The sequence below is a fragment of the Fukomys damarensis genome, unplaced genomic scaffold, assembly GCF_012274545.1.
Source record: "Fukomys damarensis isolate Sample0158 unplaced genomic scaffold, DMR_v1.0_HiC HiC_scaffold_32, whole genome shotgun sequence".
Lineage (NCBI taxonomy): Eukaryota > Metazoa > Chordata > Mammalia > Rodentia > Bathyergidae > Fukomys > Fukomys damarensis.
The window spans coordinates 35,677,985-35,703,686 of record NW_022900944.1 but is presented as its reverse complement, the minus strand read 5'-3'; the positions used below and the strand labels follow the sequence as shown (position 1 = coordinate 35,703,686).

The 25,702-nt window shown below is 35.5% G+C and overlaps 1 non-coding gene across 1 annotated transcript; it reads right to left on the bottom strand.

The window, feature by feature from the left end:
- Positions 1 to 17,120: 17,120 nt before the first annotated feature.
- Positions 17,121 to 17,307, bottom strand: LOC117283941. The gene has a single exon (XR_004514999.1). It is a non-coding gene; the product is annotated as a U2 spliceosomal RNA (small nuclear RNA).
- Positions 17,308 to 25,702: the final 8,395 nt, after the last annotated feature.

Here is a 25,702-nt window from a genome sequence, read left to right as displayed (position 1 = left end):
AAAAAAAAAAAAAAAGTCAGTCTTTCCAAGGTTTGTAAATTCGAAGCAGGAAAAAGAAAGAAGAATTAATACTTACTGTTCACTTACTATATGTTTCAGACTGTGTTGTTACTTTATATGCATGATGTCATTAGGTCTTAAATTCTTGCAAAAACTTATGAAGTAGGTATTATAAAAGAGCATCAGAGATGTTATCTTGCTCTGAATTAGAGTTCAAAGCTGTCCTTAGTCCAAATTTTTCGTTGACATACTCTAACTTTTCTTGAAAAACTTAACACCCTGTACGCTGATCATTAAGAAAATTTTGATCAGACAGGATGGCCATTCTATGGACATACTTTTTCTACCACATTTTGGTCAAAGTAGACCTCACCAAAACTCAAAACCCAAACATTATAACTAACTTGGGAATAAAGCCCAGAATTTTGACTACTAACCAACTAGGTTATACTCTGTCATTTCCACCACAGCACTTGATCTCCTTTGGCCTTGCATTCTCTCTCTTCCCTGTGCTCACCATTATCTTTTATTCAGCCCTCACTATCTCAAACACATTATTACAAAATTTCCTAAGAAGTTCCATAGCTTCACAAAATAGCATTCAAACCACTTCCATACCACTTTAGGTATCACTGCCAATCAATCTTCCCAAAAAACAATTCTAACCTGTTATCCCTATTTACATATCCTGTGGAGTTACAATTGGCTCAGAATTAAACCTAAGGGTTCAAAGCCTTGCAGTGAATAGAATGTTACTCTGCAGAACTCCAACTCTAAATTGCCATGTTTTCTATTTCCCAAACACCTCCATTTGTTCTCTGCCAATATTTTTGCTCATCCCATTTTTTCCTCCATTATTTTGGCTGTTAGAAATCCCCCAGTGCCCAATTTAAAACTCATTTTCCCTGTTTTCTCAGAAATTTTGTATTCATTTTTTGGAACTTTTTAACGTGTTTCTCTTAGGGCTCCAATCCACAGAATATTCAGAATATAATGCTTCATTTCCTTAGTGAGTAGGAAGTTTTATAAGGTAATAACTAGAGTATTTAGCAGATACTCATTTAATGAGTATTTAATGAATATTTAACAAATGTTTACGAGTAAATGGAGAAATCTGGGTTTGGCCTAAAGTAGAAATAATTTAAAGAACAAAATAAAGAATGAATAATACGAAACAGCAAGATAGATCTTTTGCAAATAGGAAGGGAGTCTAGAGATGGAGGAGTGGGAGGTAGGAGAGGAGAAAAAGAAAAAGAATTAAGATGTGTTACATGTACCAACTCTCCATGATGAATGTAATCATTATGCACTGCAACAATGTATTATTGAAAAAAGCCTGGGTTTGGGCTAGAAATCAGACATGAATTTAGCAAAACCAAATCAAATCAAACCCAAACAAAGTGTATGTTTCAAAAAGCCCGTCCAGAAGTTCCCAAATGCCTTTTCCCTAATCATTTGAAGGGATTATTTATGTACATATAACACTTGTTGATTTCAAATTATTTTTTCAGAAGTTTTACAGAAAGCACATTAAGATAATAGAGAGAAAACTAAGTTGGAGTATATTCAAGAATGGTCAAAGAAATAATAAGTAAAACAAAAATTATGCTCCCCCAATCCTAGAACAATGGTAACACATTTATCATGAAGGAAAATTTTCATCAGATAACAAGATGGCCACCTTATGTCTGCATGACATTTTTAAAGGAGATCTCAGGAAAACTCAAGAAACTTATCCCCTGGGCTGAGTCAGAGAACTCCTCTGCAAGGAGAGAGGTGGGAATGTTAATTTCTGTCAAATATCTTTGATATCATCATTCATTGTTTCTTTGTTTTGTTTTGAAGTACTCAGGATCAAACCTAGAGCCTTCTGAATGTTAGGCAAACACTCTACTACTAAGCTACATCCCTAGCCCTACTAATTATTTTTTTAAAGAAACTCAGTTAAGTATGCACAGATTTAAATCAGTAAGCACAAATATTTATAATCATTTATTCATTTTATAAGTTACAAAGATTTCTAGAATATTGATGCTGAGCTATGAAAAGTTTACTGAATATAGTCTCCCTGATTCTTAATATTATTAAATATTAATATATTAAATATTATTTCATAATCTTGTAATTAGTAAAGAAAAACCCAAGACTAATAAGTGTACATTTTCATGCAGTGTAAAACTGGTGATTCACAAAAACAAAATTAGTACATTTTAATGTTATAATAATAAATAATATAAACTTGGAAATTAATAACAGTGCTTGAATTTTTAAATGAGACTCTCTTTCAAGAAATCCAAAGTATGTTATAACCTCAGACCCCAGCTCTGTAACATCACAGGAGCAGGTGTGAACCCTTCTACTGTACTCTAGAAGTTGCCATGGGATTGGATCTAGCATGTTAGCAGGAATGCTCATCTTGACAATCATCTGGCAATTGTTATTAAGTATGCCAACTTTAATTTCCTTGTTCCATTTTACATTACGATTAACAATCTCTTCCTTGAAAATGACACCAGGAAGTATGTTTTTTAATGCAAAGGGAGATAATGAAGTAACCTTCCCTTTCAGAAAAATGAGTTCAAGAATTAGAAAAGATTTAGATAAAGGGTACATGTGGAGAGGAAATTCCTTTAGAAAGGGATAGATTATTTTCCCCCCAATATATTTAGAATTGCAGATTAGGAAGGTCCAACAGAACGACCATCCCTTCTTCCTGAAATTATTCTAAATTACATGGAGCAGAAAAATGGATTTCAACTTATTTTATTTTATTTTTGGTAACACTGAAGATTGAAACCAGGGCCTTCACACTGAGCTATATCTCCAGCCCTTCTTCATTTTTATTTTTTGAAACAGGGTCTCGCTATGTCACTAAGCTGTTCTTGCTGGGTTTGAACTTGCTATTCTTCTACCTCAGCCTTCCAGAGTGCTGGGATTACAAGCATGTGCCACTATTCCCAGTATCAATTTACCTTTTACATGAAAACTATTTGGTTGTTGGGTTTTAGTTTGTTTTCATCTTATTTTGTAAATTCAAAGTTACTTAGATCATTATAAAGGCAAGGACTAAAACATTTTTTCCTCCTTTCTAGGGCAGGAAGTTCAGATAGTTTTTCCTGGAAAATTCTTTTTTACTCTTAGGGAAGGGGAAGCCAGTTTTACCATTGTCAAACTTTAATTGTTTTAGACTTTATTTCTGACTGTCTTTCTGTCTTTCAAGGACTATTGCAAGAGAAAATAAAATAACTTTTAGAGAGAGGGTTATAGTTAGAAGGTAGTAAATACTAGAAAGGAAAGGAGAAAGAGATCACCTCAAAGATCTCTAAAGAGGAAACTGATCTAAGAGTGGGCTACTACCTAGGAGTTACCAGGGAAAGGTCAAAGAAAAATTCCAATCCACAGTAGCTGACCATATATGCCCAGAACTCCCTTAAATCAGAATCTTGTTCTTAGATTGTCCAGTCTTCAGTGTGAATTTACTAAATGGCCATGTAGCCATCTTGGGAGTGGGCCAAATGCCTCACCTGTGCTACATATAGTCTTTGCTCTGTCACCAGCTGCCTACTGCATGCAGACATCTCCCCACAGTAGCTCCACTTTGGATACCCAGAAGTACAGCAAAGGAAAATCAGTGGGCTGAGATATTAGAAATAGGCACGCTAAATTGAACTAGTTTTTAAAAATTTTAAATACAGCCAATTACTTAGGGAATAAAAAATAGAGCCAGTTGGAGATCAATGGATCAGTATAAAGACTTTAGAGACGGACATAAGCATATATGGGAACTTGGTAATTGAAAGAAGTTACTTTACAAATCTTTGAGTGGAAACAAGTTATCCAATAAATGCTTTTGGACAACTGCCTATCCGTAATTGAAAAAAAAAATAGATTTCTTACCACAATGCCCACACAAAATATTTCCAGATGGATTAGAAACCTAAAGTGAAAAACAAACTCAAACTATTAGAGTTGCTTCAAGGTAAAAAAAAGCTTTCTAAAATAGATCAAACCATAAAATTTGAAAATTAGAACTTATGTACAGCAACCTAAATGTTGGCAAAGAGAATGGAGTAAAAACTCAGAGAAGAATAAACCTGGTCAAAAGTCATACTCCAAAAACATATTTTCACTAGCAAAACAATAATAGGATACCATTTTTTCCCACTCAAACTGTCAGAAACTTAAATATTAGTTGGTATAAAATTTTGGTTGGGCCAGGGATTTAGCTAAGTGGTTCAGTGGCCTGCCTTTCGAGTGCAAGGACCTGAGTTCAATACCTGGTACCAAAAAATTAAAAAAAAAAATTTGGTTAAGAGCCGGGCGTGGTGGCACATGCCTGTAATCCCAGCACCTGGGAGGCTGAGGCAGGAGGATCACTGTGAGTTTGAGAACAGCCTGACCTACATAGTGAGTTCCAGGTCAGTCTCAACTACATAGTGAGACCCTGTCTCAAAAAAACCAGAAAAATTTTTTTTTTGGTAAGAAAATGGGGACTTCATGAACCTCTGGTGATAGTGCGAATTGCTCAAATATTTCACATTGCATGTGGCAATACCTAATAATATTGGAAACACTATCCATATAACAAGCCATTCCATAAGATTTATGTCCTAGAAAAATTCTCATGTATGTGCAGAAATAAATGCATACATGTGTGTTCAATGTAGCATTGACTATAATATTAGATATTTGAAAGTAATAAAAAATTCGTAAAATAGAAAATTAGGTGGTGGAATTTTATACCACAGTCAAAAAGAATCAACTCTCAGGTGTGTAGGTCCAAAAAGATATTAGGTATTAAAATAAAAATAATGGAAAATGTTATACACGCATTAGATAAAGCATATTAGACAGTCTATGTTATTGCTTAGAGATATACATGTACAAATGTACGTTAAGAGGTAAAAAATCAATTTGAAGCTAGACTTAAATTCTTGGAACTGAAATTGTAGCTCAGTTGTAAAGTACTTGCCTGTCATTCACCAGGCTCTAGACTCAATGTCCAGGACTGATTAAAAAAAATTTAGTAATTGTGCCTGAAGAGTGAAAGGAAAAGAATTGGACAGAGAAACAGTGGTTATGGGGTTTTTAGCTTTACCTATAATATTTTAAAAATATAGAATATAAACAATTGCTCTATTATTCTTTGTACTTCTCTATATTTTAATGTTTCTTACCCCCAAATCTAATATGCTATCTTAAAACACATTCCTTTTTTCACTTTCCTGATGTAGACCTGTACAGGAATAAGAAATATGCATTAAAAAGTAAATGCAAGATGCACGGCTACTAAAATGGTTGTATAGTAAAAATTTTGGCTTATTTTTGAGAACCATTTTACTCTTGCCATTTTTCTATGTGAATAGGATAATAAAATTAGAGACTTGGTTCTGAAGAGGTATCTGAGAGATCATTATAGAAAAACTCCTTCATTTTACAGATGAGAAAACGAAAACCTAGAGACCTGCTGAAGGTCACTCAGCTCGTTAGTAATCCAGTCAGGATGACAACTCATAGACTACACTGGAATGTTATATAAACCATCTCTTCCCAACTATCATCTTTATTCATTCCCTCCTCACCCTTCCCTCACTCAGAATTCTACTCCTCTATTATTATTCTTTTTACAGTCAGTGTGATGTTATTTACATATGTCTATTTCCCTCACACAACGTGAGCTTTTACTTCTGGAAGTTCAAGACCATGTCTGATTTATCTTTGTAGTTTTGCTACTATAGCTGTTTTATAGCAAAATTTTGTTTCTTTTTGATAACCATTTTACTCTTGCCATTTTTTCAAGGTGAATAGCACAATATGTAGTAGGTGATCAATATATATGTATGAAGGACAATACATTCAAAGAAATCTAGCGGTTAGGTTTGTTGTAATTCTAATAATAGAGTAGTAAAACTAATATCTAATCTTCATTTTAAAGATAACTTCATTCAGGGAGCTGAGCTATGACATTTCCGCCAAGCTTTTTAATACACACATCACAGACATTCGCAGCTGAGCTTGCCTTATCACCCTAACGGTGTATGACTCAGTAGAGCATAGGCAGGTTTTCTTAGAGGAGTGAGCATGAATGCTCCCCAGTTTTCCTCCGCACCATCTTAGTCTTGTACTTCTCCACATTTGGCCCCCGCAGCTGATGCATGTTTAAAAGATTTTCATTCACACTGTTTTGACAATGTGATAGATTTTTGTTCACCAGCTGGGATTTTCATGTGTTCTGTAGCTTCCTACGGTTTTTCATTGGGTTTGGGTTTCTCTCTGCTTCCTTCATATTAGTAATGATTCTGGAATAATGGAAAAGGGCTCAACTCAAGCTTCATAGCAATTTAAATATCACTTTTTATAGTTTTCTCTCTCACATTTCTGCAGCATTCTGTCTACTCATATTAACACCACAGCTTGAGGCAGATGCAGACCAATTTGCCTTTATGGATTCCTTGACCCCTAAAAGTCCTTGCTCTGCTTCTGAGCCCTTCCAACATGAGCCTGATATTAGCCCCACAAGCCTACATCTACTTGTCTCTTACAAAGGCAAGTAAGAAGAACTGAGATAACATTTTATTTTCCCTCATAGCAAACAAACTATACAAATTATAAATATACACAGATCTCTCCTTTCTTGCTATTATAATTCAAATAGGAAATATGCATATTTAGAGGACATATGAAGTAGCAGATTTTTTTTTGAATGACAACATCAGGCTCATAGAATGAATTTAATATGAACTTATTAAAATATTAAAACCACTATATTGACATATATGAAATAACCTGGATTCCTTGAGTGAGGTCTTAATAGAGGCAAAGTTATGAATTTAACACTATGTAAATATTAATTTTGTTGAGATGGCCAAAATAGTGTTTATTTCCTACTCAATTCACAAAAGGCATTTAGAAGAGTACTTCATATTGAATGCTTTTCTCTATCTTCTCAGCACTAAATGAATAACTAATTAAATCTGGTGTATGAAAACATCATAGCAGATAGTTTTTCCCATTAATGAGTATGTAATGAAATAATAAACATGCTAAGAGAAAGACATGAGAGATTGTAGATCAGTGTGCAGTGAATAATTTATCTCAGGACACAGAGGTCAACCAATAGGAAGACTATTGTGAGAGTGAACATCAAATTACTCCCTTTCCCCATCTTGCTGGTCACCTATTAAAGCCACAAGTGATATATTCAAATTATTGAGTTTTCATGGTGAAGCATCTCAGAAAAATACAATTCACATGGTTAAAGCTTAAAAAGTTAATCTCATTGATGAATATATAAGCAAAAGTTATAATGTCATAATAAATGGAATCCGGTAACATAACACAATAATAATGCAATATGACTGAGAAGGATTTATTCCAGGAAAAAAGGCATATTTTAATATCTGGAAATCTATCAACATGGTTCATTACATCATAAAATCCAAAAAATAAAACAAAGTAATTATATCAATGGGTGCTGAAAAGGTATTCAAAGTAATTCAGACATCATTCCTAATAAATAATAAGTAGAAGGAGTCTACTTAAGCACAATGAAGGTAATTTTGCAGAAACCAGCAGAAAATGTCATTCTACATAACAAAACTCTAAAACTATTTCAATTCAAATTGGACTCTAGTTAAGAAGCGCCATTGATAATTATTATTTTAACTTTGTCTTGGGGAATCTAGTGACTGCAGGGAGGCAAGAAAATTAACTGCTGGACCTGCTGAGAGTAGCCACAAATCCTCTATCAGACACTGGACTGATGATTCCACAATGGGAGCTGTGCAAATGTGCTAGCTATGCATACGCATCTCTACTAATTCCTCTTCACCTTTTCTCTCTAGTACCTGGACATATCTAGTTTTCCAGATTTCCATGCATTCATCTTTAAGAGAGCTTATTAGTGACTTTCTCTGATCCTCCAACTCCCCTTTGGGTCCTTTCTTCCAAACATCTCCCTCAACTGTGTAAGGTCTGCTCTTACAATTCAACCCTATTTTATGACACTTGTTCTGTTTCTCTATGTGAACTCTGGCAGAAAGTAAAATAATCTATTAAGGGAACTGTATACAAGATAAGTTTAGCAAAATGGATCTAGAAACAAAAATAGAAAAATAAAAGTGTTTTGTTCAAAATGGTGACAAAATAATTAGTTATAAAAGTAACAGTGGTGCCTCAGTTTACAAACAATTTGTTTTATGACTTGGGGGAAATTGCGTTTCTGATTGTGTGGTGAAGTTGGTCATGGTTGTGTTTGTCACCCGACAAGGAGTTTGAGAATGGAAGCAAAATTTTGCCTAATGCTTTGTTTGTGAGCAGAACTGTTTGCAAACGGAAGCATTCATGAACTGGGGTATTACTGTAGAAAGAAAGACACAAGATTATATGAAGAAAACCATAAAATCTCAATGAAGGATGAAATGAGATATGAACATTGGAAAGGCATTTCATGTTCTTGGATGGGAGACCGAAGATGATAAAACAGTAATCCTCCCACATTAAAATAAAAGTACATTTATAATTAGTATCTGAACAGAGTTTTTTGAGAAAGGAGGCTATCTTAAAACATATATGCAAGAATAAATGACCTAGAGTAATCTAAAAACATAAAAAAGAATAGTGTATGAGTGTGTAGCTCCTTACCATATTATATATAAAAATGTATGTAGTGTTTGTAATCAGTACCACTATAAGAACAGATGGATCAGTTGACAGAAGAGAGAATCCAGAAAATAGCCCATATGAGAATATAATACATGGAAAAATAGGTAAGGCAAGTTGGCAGGAAAAACATAGTTTACTTAAATAATTGTTCTTAGGAGTTCAAAGTGGATCTTCGAACTTGAAGGAAAATTTATTAACATACAGAAGTTTGTTAATGTAAGTTGTCTGGAGAGTAGTTGTGGGACATAAGAAGGGAATTGGGAGAATAAAAGATCAGTAAGAAAAAAATCTTGAGAAAATTTAGAATATATGATATATACTATGTCCATAAATCAGTGTTTTAGTGTTACTGTATGTAAACATATATGGAGAAATGGATGGGAGTGGGGAGAGTCTTTTGACTTACAAGAATCCCCATGATCTCTCAGTGAAGAATGAAAGTTGTATTATATAAACCTGTACAGATAAAAACAGATCAACACACTGTATTAGAGTTTGATCAGAGAAGTAGGATTTGTTGGAATCATATAGAATAAGAAATTTTTGGTTGTTGTTATTTTTGACATAGGACCTCACTACATAGTCCAGGCCTTCAATGCTTTCATATTTTGATTATTATTACATTTGTTTCTGTGCTCAAATCCCATTTCTGACACTTCTAGCTGTGCAACATTTGTGCAAGCTATTTAACCTCTCTGTACTTTATTTTCCTCATTTGTAAAATTGACATAAGAATAATAAGGATAATACCTGGCTTGTAGAGTTGTGAGATCCATAAAATGCCTACTGTAGTACTTGGCAATTTGCAACATTAGTTATTGAGTATCATTATTTTGGTTATTCCTATTATTGTTCATATATCTAAATGGAAATCATTTTCTTCTTTGTCATATCAAGCCAATTCTATTCTGTCACATCAAGAAGTAAAGAAGGAAGAGAAAGGAATCTGATTTAAGCAGAGCTGCCCCAAAAGGTTGTCACTAGTCCATGGGTCAGTGAGTTGCAACTCTGGGTAGTCATTAAAAGGATGTCAAGGTGAACAGACACGAGGTCAAGCAATGCTTATCCAGAAAAAGCCTGGCATTGAGACAGGCAGTTCTGGGTGTGTGTATGTGTTCCTATGCATTAGCACAAACATGTTTGAGTATAAATTGCAAAGAATACAACAACTGAGAATGAAAGCACATAAGGAAAGGTTAAAATGCCTACAAAGTGAGGTTAGTATGCCATATATTATTTTGCAGTTTCTGATCCACATATGAGAGCTAAAAGAAGGGACTGTCAGTATATTCATTTGCACACCTTGAGTCCTGCAACTTATTTCACTGTATTTTATGTTGGCAGGGAAGCACTTATTTATTTAAAATTACTCAGAATACAGAACAAAGAGCTATTCTGAGGTATAAAAATGTGTCTACATTGCAAAAATCCCTCTTCTGCACTTTTGATATATTGTGACCATAGTAAAGGCAACATGAGTCTTCTTCTGTTTCTAGATGCTGCAGGGAGGAAATGAAACAATGGGGCATAAACATGGTTCTCAGTCTTTTTTTTTTTTTTTTTTTTATAGGGGCACACGTGGCTGACTAATGTTCCTTAGCACAATGCTCTCCTAAATGCAATTCCCAGCACACTGGCCATTACTTCATCTCATTCACTGCCACCCAAGAGAGCATTTCAGGATACAAATGAGTGAGACTGACATTGGCGAGGATAACCTTGGAGACATTCTATTTTTTAATTAAAAACACAGCACATAAATATATTTCTATTGTAAAAGAGTAAAAACAAAATGAAAATATATAGAATATACTTTCACACTAGCTTTCCCTCATGCAAACTGCTTTCCACAGAAAGATGTTAAAATAATAAGAGTTTGGTAGGCATCTTTTATACCTTAAATTTGTATTTATATATTTATACATGCATATATATATCTATATAAATGCAGTTTTCATGTATATAGACACATAGCATGATTTTTTCCACGACTAAAACTATATTTTGGGTATTTTTTTGTGACTTGCTTTCTTTGTTGTGTGTGTGACTTGCTTTCTTCCACTTTAACATTATCATGTCAGGATGTCTTTTCATACAAATACATATAAAATATTCTGTTCTTTATAACATCTGCATAGCCTTGGGTTGCATAAATATACCATATTTTATTTAACCTCTCCTAATTTGATAAATATTTATGTTGTTATTTATTATTAAAAACAATGTTGTATGCAACATTTCTGGCTTCCCTTACACGTGTCTCCTTGTGGACAAATTCATGCACTAAGAACAGATACATAGAGGTAGAATTGTTGGACCAAGAGAGTACCCATATTTTATCTATTTTTGTATTTAATTAAATGTCAAATGTCCTGCAATTCATACTGATTTACCTCCTTATCACTGACATTTTTATTCATTCATAAAAGGTTAATTCAGTGGTTATTTACCTACCTACCACCTGTCTAACATGGTGGAGGAAAATAAAGCAGGTTAAGAGACATCAGGAGTGATGGGGCAGGTTGCATATTGAAATTAGGTGGCACAGTTATTTTTCTAAGAAAATAATCTCAGAGAAACTTGAAGGAAGTACCAGAACAAGTCACCTAGCAATGTGAAGGAAGAGGACTCAAGAGAAAGAGATCAGCAAGTGAAAACATCTGAGGTAGTCAGAGCTGGTGTGTACTAGGGAAAGATATGTGGCTGGTGAAACAAGACTGAAGTGAGCAAAGGAGAAATTAGAAGAGATAGCTAATGTAGGTATGGAAGTATCCATTTCCTAGGGCTCTTCCTAATTGCAAGAATTGTTCATTTAAAAAATATTGTCCAGGGGTTGGGGATTTAGCTTAGTGGTTTCAGTGCCTGCCTAGAAAGCACAAGGGCCAGAGTTCAATCCCTGGCGCACACACACACACACACACACACACACACACACACACACAAAAACTGTCCAATATACTGGCCACCTCACTCCTTTCAATTTGCATTTTGCTTGATTAGTAACGGTATGGAGAACTTCTCACATATGTATTGGCCATTTTGGATTTTTATTCTATATTACTCTATGTGTTTTTATATCTTTCATATTTTATTTGATTTTTAAAAGTTGATTTTGAGGGTCTCTGTATTCTGATTCTGATTACTGCTTTCTTAACTGCACATGTTACAAATATTTTCTACCATTTTATCTTAACATTTTTGATATCCAATTTATGCATTTCTTCATTTGTGATTTGTGGGTATTGTTTTTATATTAAGAAGAAGCTGCCATCCCACCATAAAATAGAGAAATGTTTTTCTATATTTGTTTCTGATCATCTTACAATTCTGCTATTCATTATGTTTAGCTCTTCAATCCATCTGGGGTTTATATTTATAAATGTTATACAGGGTATAAAATGCATATAGTATATGCATATGCATTATTTTTTACTCCATTGATTGATTTGAAATATAATCTTAATATTAAAATCTCATATATAATGTTTGTGCACCTTCTATTTTTCTATTTTCTTATCGATACCACACTTTCAGTTATTAAAATCTTTAATGTACTTAAAATTCAGATATAGATTACCTTCCCTCAATTTCTTTAAAAAAAAAATTTCCTATCTGGGCATGGTGGTACATGCCTATAATTCCAGCATTTAGGAAGCTGAAGCAGGAGGATTGTGTATTCCAATACCAATCTGGATTACAAAGCATGACCCTGTCTCAGAAAAAATGTTCTATTTCAAATGAATCTGAGAATTATCTTATCAGGTTCTATTTTATTGGTATGTCATTAAAACATATAGGCCAAGTTGGGAAGAATCAATATCTGCAAAATGTTGAATGTTCCCATCTAAGAAATAGAGTGTTTTTTCATTTATTTAAATTTCCTTTTATAATTTTTAGTAAATGTTTATAGTTTTGTTCCCTGCAGGTTTTACATATTTCTTGTTAGGATTGATCTTTGGCATTTTATGCTTTTTGTTGCTGTTTATCAATGTGTTATATTACATTTTATTTTCTACTATCTTGATTCATCTTTATTAGACAAAGCCAGCAAAAATTCCTTTAAAGGAATAAGGGTAATTTCACTCTGATTGTAGTCATTTAATAATCCACTGCCAATAATAATACATCTGAATTGATTTCTTTATCAGAACAATCTCTAGGATATGGAAATCAAAGTGACTACCTTTACCCTTGGCTTTGGGACATTTATTTACTCGGAAGGAGGCAATTAGGCCAAGCCCTGAGGCTCATATATGTTCAGTCACCCTGCAATCTGCGAAGAACAAAGCCATGTGGCTGAGATGTCGCTTACTTTGTATGTTCATCTCTGACATTTTATTATGTTTTTATTTGTTTTAAGCATTTATTTTATATAACTAAAATTTTTAAAAATTATGCAATATTTTCTATACAGAGAAAAGTATATAAAATAATTTGCTCTAACTTAATAACTGGGTCACTAATGCAATTAATTTTTAATAACTGTTATTTGCCACATCTGATGCAAAACTCTTTTGCTATAATTTTTATTCATTTTAAGGAAACAAAAACTTCTGGATACAGGTAAAGCACTACCCTATTCCCTCTGATATCCATGTGTATCATTCACATGCATACTTTTCATGTTTTTATGTGCACCTCTAAGTTCTATCTCTCTCTCTCTCTCTTTCTAGGACTTGAACCCAAGGCCTTTACATTTAGCTACATCTTTAGCCCTTCTTAATTTTTTTATTTTGAGACAGAGTTTTGCTAAGTCACTAAGCTGCCCAGCCTTGGCTCAAACTTGGAATCTCCGGCCTTGGCCTTTCAGAGTGCTGGGATTATAGGCTTGTACCATCGTGCCTGGCTGTAAATTGTATTTATTAACTTGTACACTTCTAATATTTGCAGTTATCATCACAATGCATGCAGTCTTTGTAAAGTTGAAATTGTGGGCTTTTGAAATTTATTCTTGTTGGCAATCTCAGTTTCTTAAAGTTGCTCTTGATATCCTGTACATTTGTTTATATCTCATTGGTCAGATTTAGCCAACCTAGCCACATGATTATCTCTAGTTGCCAGGAAAGCTGAGAAATTCAGCTGAGCTTGGGATTTATATTTCTATGGAAGAAGGGGGAATAGGTTGTGGGTTGCACCTAGCCATCTTTGCCAAAAAACCTTTAATTATAATGTTCATGCCATATTTCTAACATATACCATTATTGGATTAAAGAATTTGGTTTTGTATCTTTTCAGCTTACAAAGGGATTTTCAAATTTTCATTTAGTTAGAAACAAGTTTTATCAAACTATTCTTTGGTAGAATGACTATATGGATTTCTACTTTAAAGTGATAATGTAATGGATTAGACTAATAGACTTTCTAATGTTAAACTATTCTTGTATCCCAGAAATCAATTTTAATCAATCAATAACTTGAGTCATATCACCTAGAAACATATTTTTTCTTTTCAAATAGTGCAAAATTTGATTTGAGAATATTTTGTTTAGAATTTAAATATATACTTATAAGTTAAATTAGCTCATCTTATTGTTATTATTATTTTTATGGTTTATGAGCAAGTTTATGCTAGCCATTTAGCATTAATGGAGATATTTTCCATCTTTTTATATTCAGAAAAATTTATGTAACTTAGGAATTATCTCTAAATTTTAATATAATTTATCTAGAATACCATCTTGTCTGGGATCTTTTTAAGGAATACATCTTTAAATATTCCTTTAATTCAGCTTCATGAACAAATACATGCACACACACACACACACACACACACACTCCCAACCTTTTAGATTTCCAAATTTATTGGTATTGATTCATATTGAGTTTTCTTTTACCTTATTTTTCTTTGTGTTATGTTATTTTTTGTGTCTTTTTTAAAAGCCAGTAATTAGGATTAACTCAGGGCCTTTGTATTGAGCTATGTCCCAGCCCGGTTTTTAAAATCTTACTAAGTCACTTAGTTGCCTTGGGCTCAAACTTTGGATTGTTTTGCTCAGCTTTCCATAGTACTAGGTTTACAGGCGTACACCACCATGCTTGGCTTGATTTTGTCTTGATCAGAACTGCAATAATTTTCACAATTATGTGAAACTGTTGAAGAACTAGACAATTATTACATAGTACTTCCAGGCCTTCTGCTTACTTCATTATTCTCTATTTTTAACTTATATCCTCCAAATTGGGTTTATTTTAATATTTTTCTTCTAGTTTTCCCTCTGTGTGTTTAAATCATTATTGCAGGCATTGTTTATTATCTACTCATTCCTGATCCCATTTTCCCTCACCCCCTTGCAACTACAATAGCTAAAGTAGTTAGATTCTCAATTTCCCAGATATTTTTGGAGCAAAGTATGTCCTTGTGTTCCAGATGTAAGAAGTCTTCTAGGGGTGTACCAAGAAATATTTTTTACTGCTAACTAAAGCAGAGAAACATACAAGAACACATATTTTTCTAACCAGAAGGAAAGAGAGAGAGAGAGAGAGAGAGAGAGAGAGAGAGAGAGAGAGAGAGCGCGAGAGAGCGAGAGAGGTGGGGGGAGGGAGAGCGAGAAGGGAATACACAATCTGCTTTCTTAAGATTCAGCCCAGCCGTGGTACCTATCATGCCCATTCACATACCACTGGAGAGAACTTACTCATTTGGTCATAGCTAAATGGAAGAGAGGCTGGAAAATGTGACTAGCCATACCAAAAGCTATAACCCTATTACTATGGAAGGAAAGGAGAGATTTAGAAGACAGTGTTTTTTTAAAGCACCTTTCACCTTTACTTGCAGCTTTTCTTGCATTTGGTGTTACAATAGTCAGGAACAAGAGCTACTCAAAAAAGTACAAGCTTGAAAATTATTCTATAATCCATAAGGAGCCTAAATGCAAAGAAAATGTGCTTTGAAAATATCTAACTATTAGGTGATGCTCCAGCACTCTTACCTGGGAAAACTATCAAAATTTGAGTTACAAAAACAAAACTTAGATAAGCAGTGACAAGGTCTGAACAAATTGAAGCATTAATCTTGTCTATATTTCTCTAAGGGAAGATACCTACATATATACAGACCAGCATATAACACACCGACTTTATCAATTCATTGTAAAATCATATATAATAGAAGCCAAACTAATATAACAGGTGGCTCTAATTAGTAGTATCATCAAAACAATTAGTATTGATTTATAACAACTCTTCATTAAAACTAGCACAGAGTTAATGATGCATGTGTACATAAGTAGTATTCTGCTATGTACTCAGAAATGTTAAAATAATAAAAAATACCATTTTTAAATTTAAAATATCAGTATCATTGTTGTCATTCATTTTCTGCACCATCAAGTGATGTAAAATATCGGAATAAATAAAAGAAGGTACCATCTTTGCTCATCAGGGGCTTTTAGATTAAGATAGATTAAGACAAAGAATAAGCATGGGCACATTTATAGTCAATAAAATACGGGCTATCATATCTACTAGGTACTTAAGTGTTTGTCCCTTCTCTGTTATATTACTATTAGCCTGTGAGTAGTTGAATGGAAAGAGTGGCTGGATTCAGCAGAAAAAAAGAAATTGAGGCAGCACGAAGAGGATGGACAGAGATTTGGGTAGAGATGGCCTTATAAGAAAGATGATTGTCATAATATGGTTCATCTGAAAAGATCCTTGTACAGTGAAATTGTTCATTTTTGTACAGGAGAAAATAGGCCAGAAAAGTATAATGATACTGTTGTGGTTTGGATTGAGAATGTCCCTGAGGCCTCATGCATTCATAGGCACAGCTTTTGGGAGGTGATTGAATCATGGGGATGATATAGGTGACTTTTGTTAGTAGGTGGGGACTGTCAATAGAGGTGTGACCTGAAAGGGTATATCTCCTTCCCTGCTCCTCCTTTCTTTGCTTCCTGGCAGCCATGATGTGAGCCACTTTCCTGTGTGGTAGGCCCTTCCACCATGTTTGGAACCATGACTTGGAACCAGCAAACTATGGAATATAAATGTGAGCTAAAAGAAACTTCTTCTCCTGTAAGTTTTGGGTATCAGATACTTTTCCCATCAATGAAAAAGTGACATTCAAGGTCCACAAGAGAGTTTATAGCAGAACCAGTACTAGAAGTGGCTCATGTAATACTATTCCGATGTTTTACTGTGCTATCTATTCTATTTACTCTACTTATTTACACTCGTTTTAAAGATCCGCCAACACCCTATTGTAGCTTTACAAAAAATATATTAAGAGTCATCTGGGAACAATGCTCAATGCTTTGGAGGTTCTGCCCTTAGTCTTTCTCAGAGAATCCACCTTACCTTTCCTAAAACCCTCCCGGCAAAGTCTAAGACCCTTCTTTGCTGGTGGATTGATAAGGACTAACTCTAAGGCTGGCTTGAAACACTAATTCCTTGATATCATTTCTAAGGAGGAAAAAATCATATTCTTAGTTTCAGATAACCAAACTAACCTTTTAACAAAAAGCTAAACACTGGGAGGCTTCTTGTAGATTTATCTCAACATTATTTTTTCTGAACAGAAACTATATATGCTGCTCAAATATGAAACTATAGATTAATATATAAGAATCAACTGTAATATATACAATTCTCCATTGGTTCTGGTGAAAACTGCACTTGATCTTAGCCAAAAGGCTGAGAAGCGATTGGTGAAAACTGAACTCTACCTTTGATATTGCAGCTATCATTCACAATTCCACTCCAAATTAAAGAGAATGAAGAAAAGTTTCTCATCATCTGAAAAATGTGCAGAGTATATGAAGAGAGAAAATTTACAGTGAAAGAGACACTAGTGATAATATGCTGATGCTATAGTTCTTTGCTGAGATGTAATTTTTTCAGATGGCTCTCCTAAAAGACAATAGGGTGCTTTGAAACCAAGTTCAAGCCCATGAAGGAAATTCAGATTAGCACTATAACAAATGTAGCACTTTAAAACATCATCCGTGGGCTGGAGATTTAGCTCAGTGGTTCCACCGCCTGCCTTGCAAGCACCAGGTCCTGAGTTCGATACCCAGCCCCCCCCAAAAAAAGCCTAAAACATCATCTGTGGGTGTTATTATCAAAGTATTCCATGTCCAAAAATATTTTTGACATGCTACATGTGTACAACATTGTGCTATTGGGAATATAAAAATATATAATGTTTTAACATACCATGTGATATAGAGATGACTGAGAGGCACAGAGCTTTATTGTATGAATTCAGGGTCAAGAATCAACTGTACAGGACAAGAAAGCCTTCTTTATAATAGAAGTAAAACTTAAGCGAAGCCTTCAAGGATAGGTGAGATTTGTACTTGGGGAAAGGGATAAGGAGCAAGGTTGATGTTCTTCTGGTATAGTGGCATTGACTTCTGTGGCTGGTGCAACTGTTCTGTGGAACTACTGAATTTATTCTAAATGGTTGCTTACCTGTCAACTTGGTTGCTAGCTATTTTTGAAAATCACCCCAGGGGGCATTCCTGGACACAGAAGTACAAGTGGCTACTAGGAGGTAAGGGCACAGTTCAACGTGCCCAAGTCATGAAAATATAACACATAAATTGACCAAAAGTAGAAATTTATTTTTAATTGTTGTTGCATCTCACATAAGTCTTACATATTCTGTGCAAATGTTTCTAATACTCTGCACTTTTAATGTTATTGAATGACTCCTTTTTTCTTCAGTGCTGTCTTGACCTGTTTTTTGTTTTGTTTTTGTTTTGATTTTTTTGTGCTGGGGATCAGATCCAGAGCTTTGCACATGCTAAGCAAGGGCTCTACCACTGAGCCCCACCCCAGCCGCATATCAGTTTTAAATTTCATTATCATGTAGGTATATGTATCAAACTGACAAAACCCATTCAATGGTACAGATGATGTTGATTATTATTTACCAGAATGAGAATTGTACTGTCACTTATAACTCTCAGATCCAATTTCAATCCCTTCTCAATACAAACTTTAAAGCAATCTTATCAAGAAATAGCAGAGCTGGATGGTCTTCACTAGCAGGTACTTCTGCCATTTCACCTTTGGATGTAAGTAGCCTCAGGGACACAGAACCAATTTTCAGTAGTGATTTGCTACAATATTGAATACACATCTCAATACCCTCATAGACAGAAAAGAAGGGTCTGATTCGTCAACACTTTCCTTTAGGTCAGCAAACACTCAGGAAACAATTAGACTGTTTATAAAACCATGGTACCTGGAATAGTGCAAAGTCAATTTAAAAAAATATATTGAATATGTGAGCTTTTCCAAATTGTCATCAACTGTTATGACAAGCTATTAAAGAAGCTATTGTAGAGGACTGAAGGAGCAGCTGATTTCAAAACAGTAAATCAAGTCTTGGTCAAGAGCACTGATGAAAAGAGAACAGGATTCTTGCTGTGTTTATGAGTGGCTCAAGACAGCTTTAATACACATCAATCACAGGTAGGCAGCATTCTCTGGTCTGCCCCCAACTCTGAGCATGACCTTCTGTGAGTCACCAGACAGCTTTCAGGTTCTGTTACTGAGTCAAAACAAAGCCAAGGGGCAGAAACCTCAATGAAAAACAGGCACTGCATCACTAATGAGATTTCCTGGGGAAATAAATTCCTCACCTCTACAACCCTTCTCTGTGACAGCCCCCACTCTAGACTGCCACGGCCCACGTATTCAAGAGTAGGTGAACAAAGTGAAGTGTTTGAGGCGCGTGTGCTACCCTTGCAGCTTCAGAAACATTTACCAGGAATAAACCCCTGTCTTATTTAAAACAGGAAGGATGTGAACAAAGAAATGGCCACATTATCTTGCTTTAGAAATTAGAGCTCTACCTTTGGGTTCAAAACCTCTCAGTTGGCTATGGTTTGCTGAGACTTAGTAGAGCTGGTCAAAGAATCTCTCTGTTCCATTTGGATTGGTGCTAAACAGGTTACAGTTGAATAACCAATGCTCTAAAATATTCCTGCCCCCTCTAGGCAAACTATTCATTACTGTGAAACTTTTTGCTGAAATCTTAAAATCAGAGGTTCTTGAAAATATAACGTGTCTTGTGGATGAAACAAAGTTTGGAGCAGAATAGTGGGATAGTGGCACCTTAGGAGATGTAGTAATACTGGTTGAGGATGGGCCTGGGGTTTGGAAATGCCACCAATTCTGTCAACTTTCACAGCCTCATGGCATAGCAGGCCACCTGCATAAGAAGGAAGTCAGAACATAGCCAACAGAGCCTGCGGCCCTAGAGAACAAGGCTGGGCTTTTGCTTTTACAATTGTTGGTTCTTTAGGAGTAGCATTATCCACCCATCTCCAACCCAAGGCTCGTATCCGGCCCACAAGGGTCTCCTTTCTAAAGCTAGGCCCCTTGGAAAGGTTCCACGTGACTGAACCCCACTGAATCAGTCAGTCTATTTAGTGGCTCATAAGAAAAGCTGACGCTATCACAGCTCTAAGGCAGGCTGCCACCCCAGAGCCTCAATCGTAACTAATGGGGGTTTAAAAGGGAGATCAGAAAATATCATGCAGATAAAATACAGAGATAGAAGGAAAGACCATAACCTCAATCTGCAAAATGTAATAGCTTTGTCAAAATAAAAGCCAAAGCTAAACTCTCCTGCTGCTGCATACCTCCTAGCTCGAGGGAACTGTTCAAGCAGAGAGGCATTTTCTATTAGTGCAAACTCCAAATGCAGCAGGGAGAAACTCAGCTATAATGTCTGCACAACGGCCCCTCCATGCAAACACCATTCCAGTAATGGGAAATTTTAATGATGTAAAGCAGCAAGGTCACACGATATGTCCAGGCAGCCCTTGGAAAGACACTGCCTCGGCAGATATTACAGAGGAGAGCTCAGAATTGCTCTTGGTTCATTAGGCTTTGCCTGAGGGTTTTTTTCCTTCCACTATTAACTACAAACAAGGTTGAGGTTCTTGTTACTCAGTTCCTTGTATGCAATGCAAAGAGGTGAAGGGCAGAGTTTGTAAATATGGAAAGGTAGGCATTTCAGATGGGTTTTTACAATACTTGAAATATTCTCTCTGAATCACCTTAAATATGAAAATTGCAAAAGCCTTATCAATGTTGCAGTGCTTTTTCTACTCTTGTATAGATAAAGGTACTATATGCACATAAATATACACACATGGGGTGGATTGATTCCCTCCCCTCCATATAGCACCACCACATCTTCTTACAGTTTGCCTCCTTCTCCCAGCTTTATGACCCCATTGAGATCACTCTCACTGTTTCCTTCCTCGTTACATTTTGATATTTCAAAGCATGGCCTGGATCTCACTCCCATCTCCCCACTCCACATTATTAATGAATTGGAAAGCAGACATCATTAGTTTTCGGAGACCATTTCTTTTAAAATTTACAGACCCCTTCATCTGAATCCCGAGAGACAGTCTGCTGTTCTCATCTTAGAATCTTATTAGCATCATATCTTCTGTATCCTGCCATGCAAACTGCATGGCTATGCACTTTCTAGCACTTGACCCTTTTGCGGACGGAATTAATTTACTCTTTGAAGATGCAGCAGCATGCTGTTGTGCTTGTTAAAGAAAGAAAAGCCAAGCAAGGAGATGGTAAAGCAAGCAAAGAAAATTCTGCTTAAAAGCAAGCTCTTGTAAGGCAAGTTAGATGGGGACTGGGCAGCAGCAACTAATAGCCAGCAACTATCAGTGGAAATAGGCAAATTAGCTATTAGCAGGGATCATTGAGGATTTCTACATTCAATCTCTAACAAGCACTGGAACAAACACCCTGGAATTACTTTGTATTAGAGCCTTTCACTCTTAGAAGGCTTTTTGGTTCAGTACAGCCCAGGTCAGCACCAGAAGAAAACTCAAGCACCTAATTCTCATTTGGTCAGCCATCTGATTTATCTCCTGAGAACTTTCAGACTCAGTCACTCAGAACTCTTTGTGTGCCAGGTACTGTGCTAATTGCAGGAGAAACCACATTTACTGAGCAGGACAATCCAACATCCTTTCATTTAGCCACAAAAGTTAATTTCTAGAGAAGGAGGAAAAGTGAAAAAAAAAATCAACCGATAATTAAAAATATAACTTCAAGTAGCTATAAGTATAATAAAGGAAGATTAAGCACTGTGAAAGAATAGAGATTGTCAAGGGGAATTGATTAAAATGGGATGATCTATATATCTAAAAGTTTACTTTCAAGCTGGGATTTTAATGATATAAACTAGAGAGCACTATGAAGATCTCAAGAATGAGCACTCCAGACAGAAGGTAAAGGTCTCCAGACCAGAACAAGCTTGGTGTATTTTAAAAATTTAAACATAGCCATTGTGGCTGGTGTTCAGTAACAGGAGAGAGAGTAACAGGAAAAAGAGGCAGTACCAAAGAATAGATGCTTAAAGGCTAGGACAAGGTGTATGAATTTTATCCTAGTCACAAGGAAAGCAAGCAAAGGGTATTTTAAGATCTCTTCCAATGCTTTGTAAGAACAGACTCAAGGGCAGGGGTGGGGGAGCAAAATGAAAACAAGAAAATTAGATAGCAGGTTATAAGAGGTTATCATAGAAGGCTAGGTGAGAGATTATTATGGTATCTTGGATTGTTGTGGTAGCAGTGGATGTGATAAGTAGGGAGATTCAGAATACATTTTGAAGATAAAGTTAGGAGACTGTTGAGGAAATGGATGAAGGAGTGAATGAATAGTGATGAGTTTAATTAAGTGGTAGAAGATGAAAGAAGGAGTAGATTGAAAATGAAATAAAAAACTCCACTTTGACCGTGTTAAATACGAGAATACCATGAGACATGCAGGTTGATACAGTAGAATTCATAGGAGAAATACATGATAAAGACAGATACATGTTTATAATTATTCATGAAGAGATACCATTTCGAGCCATGTAACTAGGAGACATCACTGTAGGAGTGAGTTTGGACAAAGAACAGGACAAAGGATAGCTTTAAGGGCACTCCATATATTAGAGGTCAGGAAAAGGAAAAGGAGGTATCTATCATAAGAGACCAACAAAGGGCAGTGCTACAGGAGAGAAGCCACCACTAACAAATCACCACCACTAACAAAAAAACAGTTGAAAAAGGAGGTTATTCTATGGTATAAAATGAGAACTGAGAATTGATTACTTTGGCAAGATGGACATCATTGGCCACCTTGATAAAACATCTCTGGAAGAGAAATAAGGACAAAAACTTAATTGGAGCGAATTATGAGGGATAATGGTGGCAAAAACTCATTAAGCGTTGACAACTCTATTTGATGGGAAAGGAAACTCAGAAACTCAAAAAGAAAAAAAGGACAGAGAAATATTAATTGGAGAGTTATTGGGATGAAGGAATGTTTTAAGTTGGAAGCAAACAAAGCAGGTTTGTTATTATTTATACCTAGATGTCACCTAGGAGCCTTATGTACTCATTAGCTGACCCTCATAAGGTGACTGGATATGGGGATTTATAGCTAACTTCCTGTTGGGAGGTGGGGTCTAGTAGGAGGAGGCAAGTAAATTGTGGCATGGCCTGGAAGAGTTGATCCCTCCCTCCCTCCAGGTTCCTGTCTCACCTTGCCATGAGGTGAGCAGCTACTCCTCCACAATGCCTCCTGCCTTGAAGCCAGCCACCTAGGGAGTGAAGCATGAGCCAAAATAAAACTTTCCTCCTTTAAGAGTTCCAGGTATTATGTCTCAGTGATGAGAAAGTGACTAAAACAATGTTTATATATTGTTAAGAATGAGTCTATTAGAAAAGGAAAAGAATGATATGTAACAGAGAGTGTATAATTGTGGGGATCAAAGCTTTCAGTACAGAAGAAATGGCATCCAACTCCCAAGTCAAGGCCTTGGCCTTAGATGAGAGCATAAACATGCATGCTATTCATTATAACATCAGGGAAAGTAGTATTTACATGTAATAGACTTGTTTGTGGGAGAAACCATTTCTCTTCTGATAGTTTCTAATTTCTCAGTGAAATAAGATATGGGGTTATCAACTGGGAATGTATAATACTAAGGATAATTTAAGATTTGTAGAAAAAAGCTTTCTTTTTGTAAGAAAATGGTTTTATTCCTATTTTTTTTTAGTTTCATACAGTTTATAAATACACTTTCACTCTGAATATACAGCATTGCAATTAGAAAAGCAGTTGAACTAGTACCTATAAATAGAGGTGGGGAGATAATTAACAATCATTACTGTTTGTTCACAGATACTATTATTTTAATATCATTTTAAAAATTGCAAATAGATGTAGTAAAAAGTTTTAAACTAGAGAAGTCAGCATGGTTTTATATTTTCTCTTAACCCTATTTATCTGTTCAGGAAAGAACGAGAGGTGATGAGTAGGATATACTAACTTCAGAGTTAGCAGCCAGAATAGTGAGGAAATGAGAAGCAGGAGGATGTGCAATAGACTGATTATAGGGGAAAACTTTGAAATTTAACACTGGGAATAGGGATGATCATACAAGGAAGGTGAATATGGGGTTGAAATCACTTAATAGGTGGATACAATGAAGTTGAAGTACTGGCATATGGATACTAAAATTTTAGTCATCTGGAAGCATTTCTTTGAGATGAGACTCTTGAATACAGATTTTTATACACTATATAGCGTGTATATAGTATATATATATATATATTATATAGTAGGTATCTGAGAAAAGATGAGTGGAACTAAGAACATCAAAGAGTCAAACAGATGCTGAAGTATGATAGTAGAGAGGATACAATGAATCAAGTACTCACTACATAAATCATTCAGCTAGGAGACTGAACAGATGGCCACTAAACAGGAGAGATAGTAGGTACCAACATTTACTGGCATCTATCCCATTGCTGGGACACAATACCAAACAATCACAGTTTAATGGAGGGGTTTGATTTGGCTCATGGTCGGTGGTTATCTGGCTCCAAGACAGAAACAGTGTGGTGGAAGGGCATGGCAGAGTAAGGCTGCTTATCTTATGGCAGCCAGAAAGCAGAGAGAAAGGAGGACCCAAGGAAGGAGATATGCTCTCCAAAGATAGGTCCACAGTGATACTTCTCTTCCAACCAGGTCCCACCTAACAGCACTTTTAGCTATAAAGTCATCAATAGACCACTCAACTGATGAGTATAGTGCCCCACGATCCACTCATCTTCCAAAAGTCACACCTCTGAACACATGAGACTTTTGAGAGATATTCTATATCTAAATTGTAAGAGCACCTGATTCCAAAAAAAAAAAAAAAATTGGGAGGAGGAGGATGATAAAGTGCTAGAATGGAGCAATGAAGATAAAGGACATCATTTATCCCTCCTCAAGCCCCTCAAAATATGTGAGAAAAAGCAGTTACCACTTGGTACAGCAAGAGGAGAGGCACGGTCTTAAAGGCTAATCAAGATTCAGTTGGAGCAGTAATTGAAAGGACTATTTTTGGGATGAGGCTAATAATAGAAGGCAGCTTTTTGTTTTGTGTTTTTCTAACAAGAGACCACAAGTTCTAGAGTACGTAGAGGAAGGATTTTGTGGGAATAAGAAGGGGTATGAAGGTGGGTTAGAATAAAAAATGTATAAGAGCCACAGAGGGATGTGCATTCAGGTCATGAGAATGATGACCTTAGAGCTACACTTCTAATAGCGTAGGCACGAGCCATACGTGGCTAATGAGCACTTAAAGTTTAGCTGGTCCAAGAAGATGTGTCATAAATATAAAACATACACTGAATGATGAGTGTTTCATATTTACAAATGTAATATATTTCATTGGTATTTCTATATTAAACGTTGGAATCATATTTTTATGTATTGGGTACTACTCAGCCATAAAGAATGAGAAATTTGATTCATTCATAGGAAAATGGATACATATTGAGGATATACTCCTAAGTGAAATAAATAAGTCACAAATGTGTAAATACCGAATAGTTTCTCTGGTGTGAATAAACTATAACAGTACATAATATCCTAATGATATAATTGACAATGTGAAATAGGAAGAAAAGGGCTAAGGGTGTAGGGAAAGTGGGAAGGGTAGGGGAAAGGGAATAAGGGAAAAGAAAAAAATATGAGAAAATGAAAAAATGGAAATAAAGTGTTT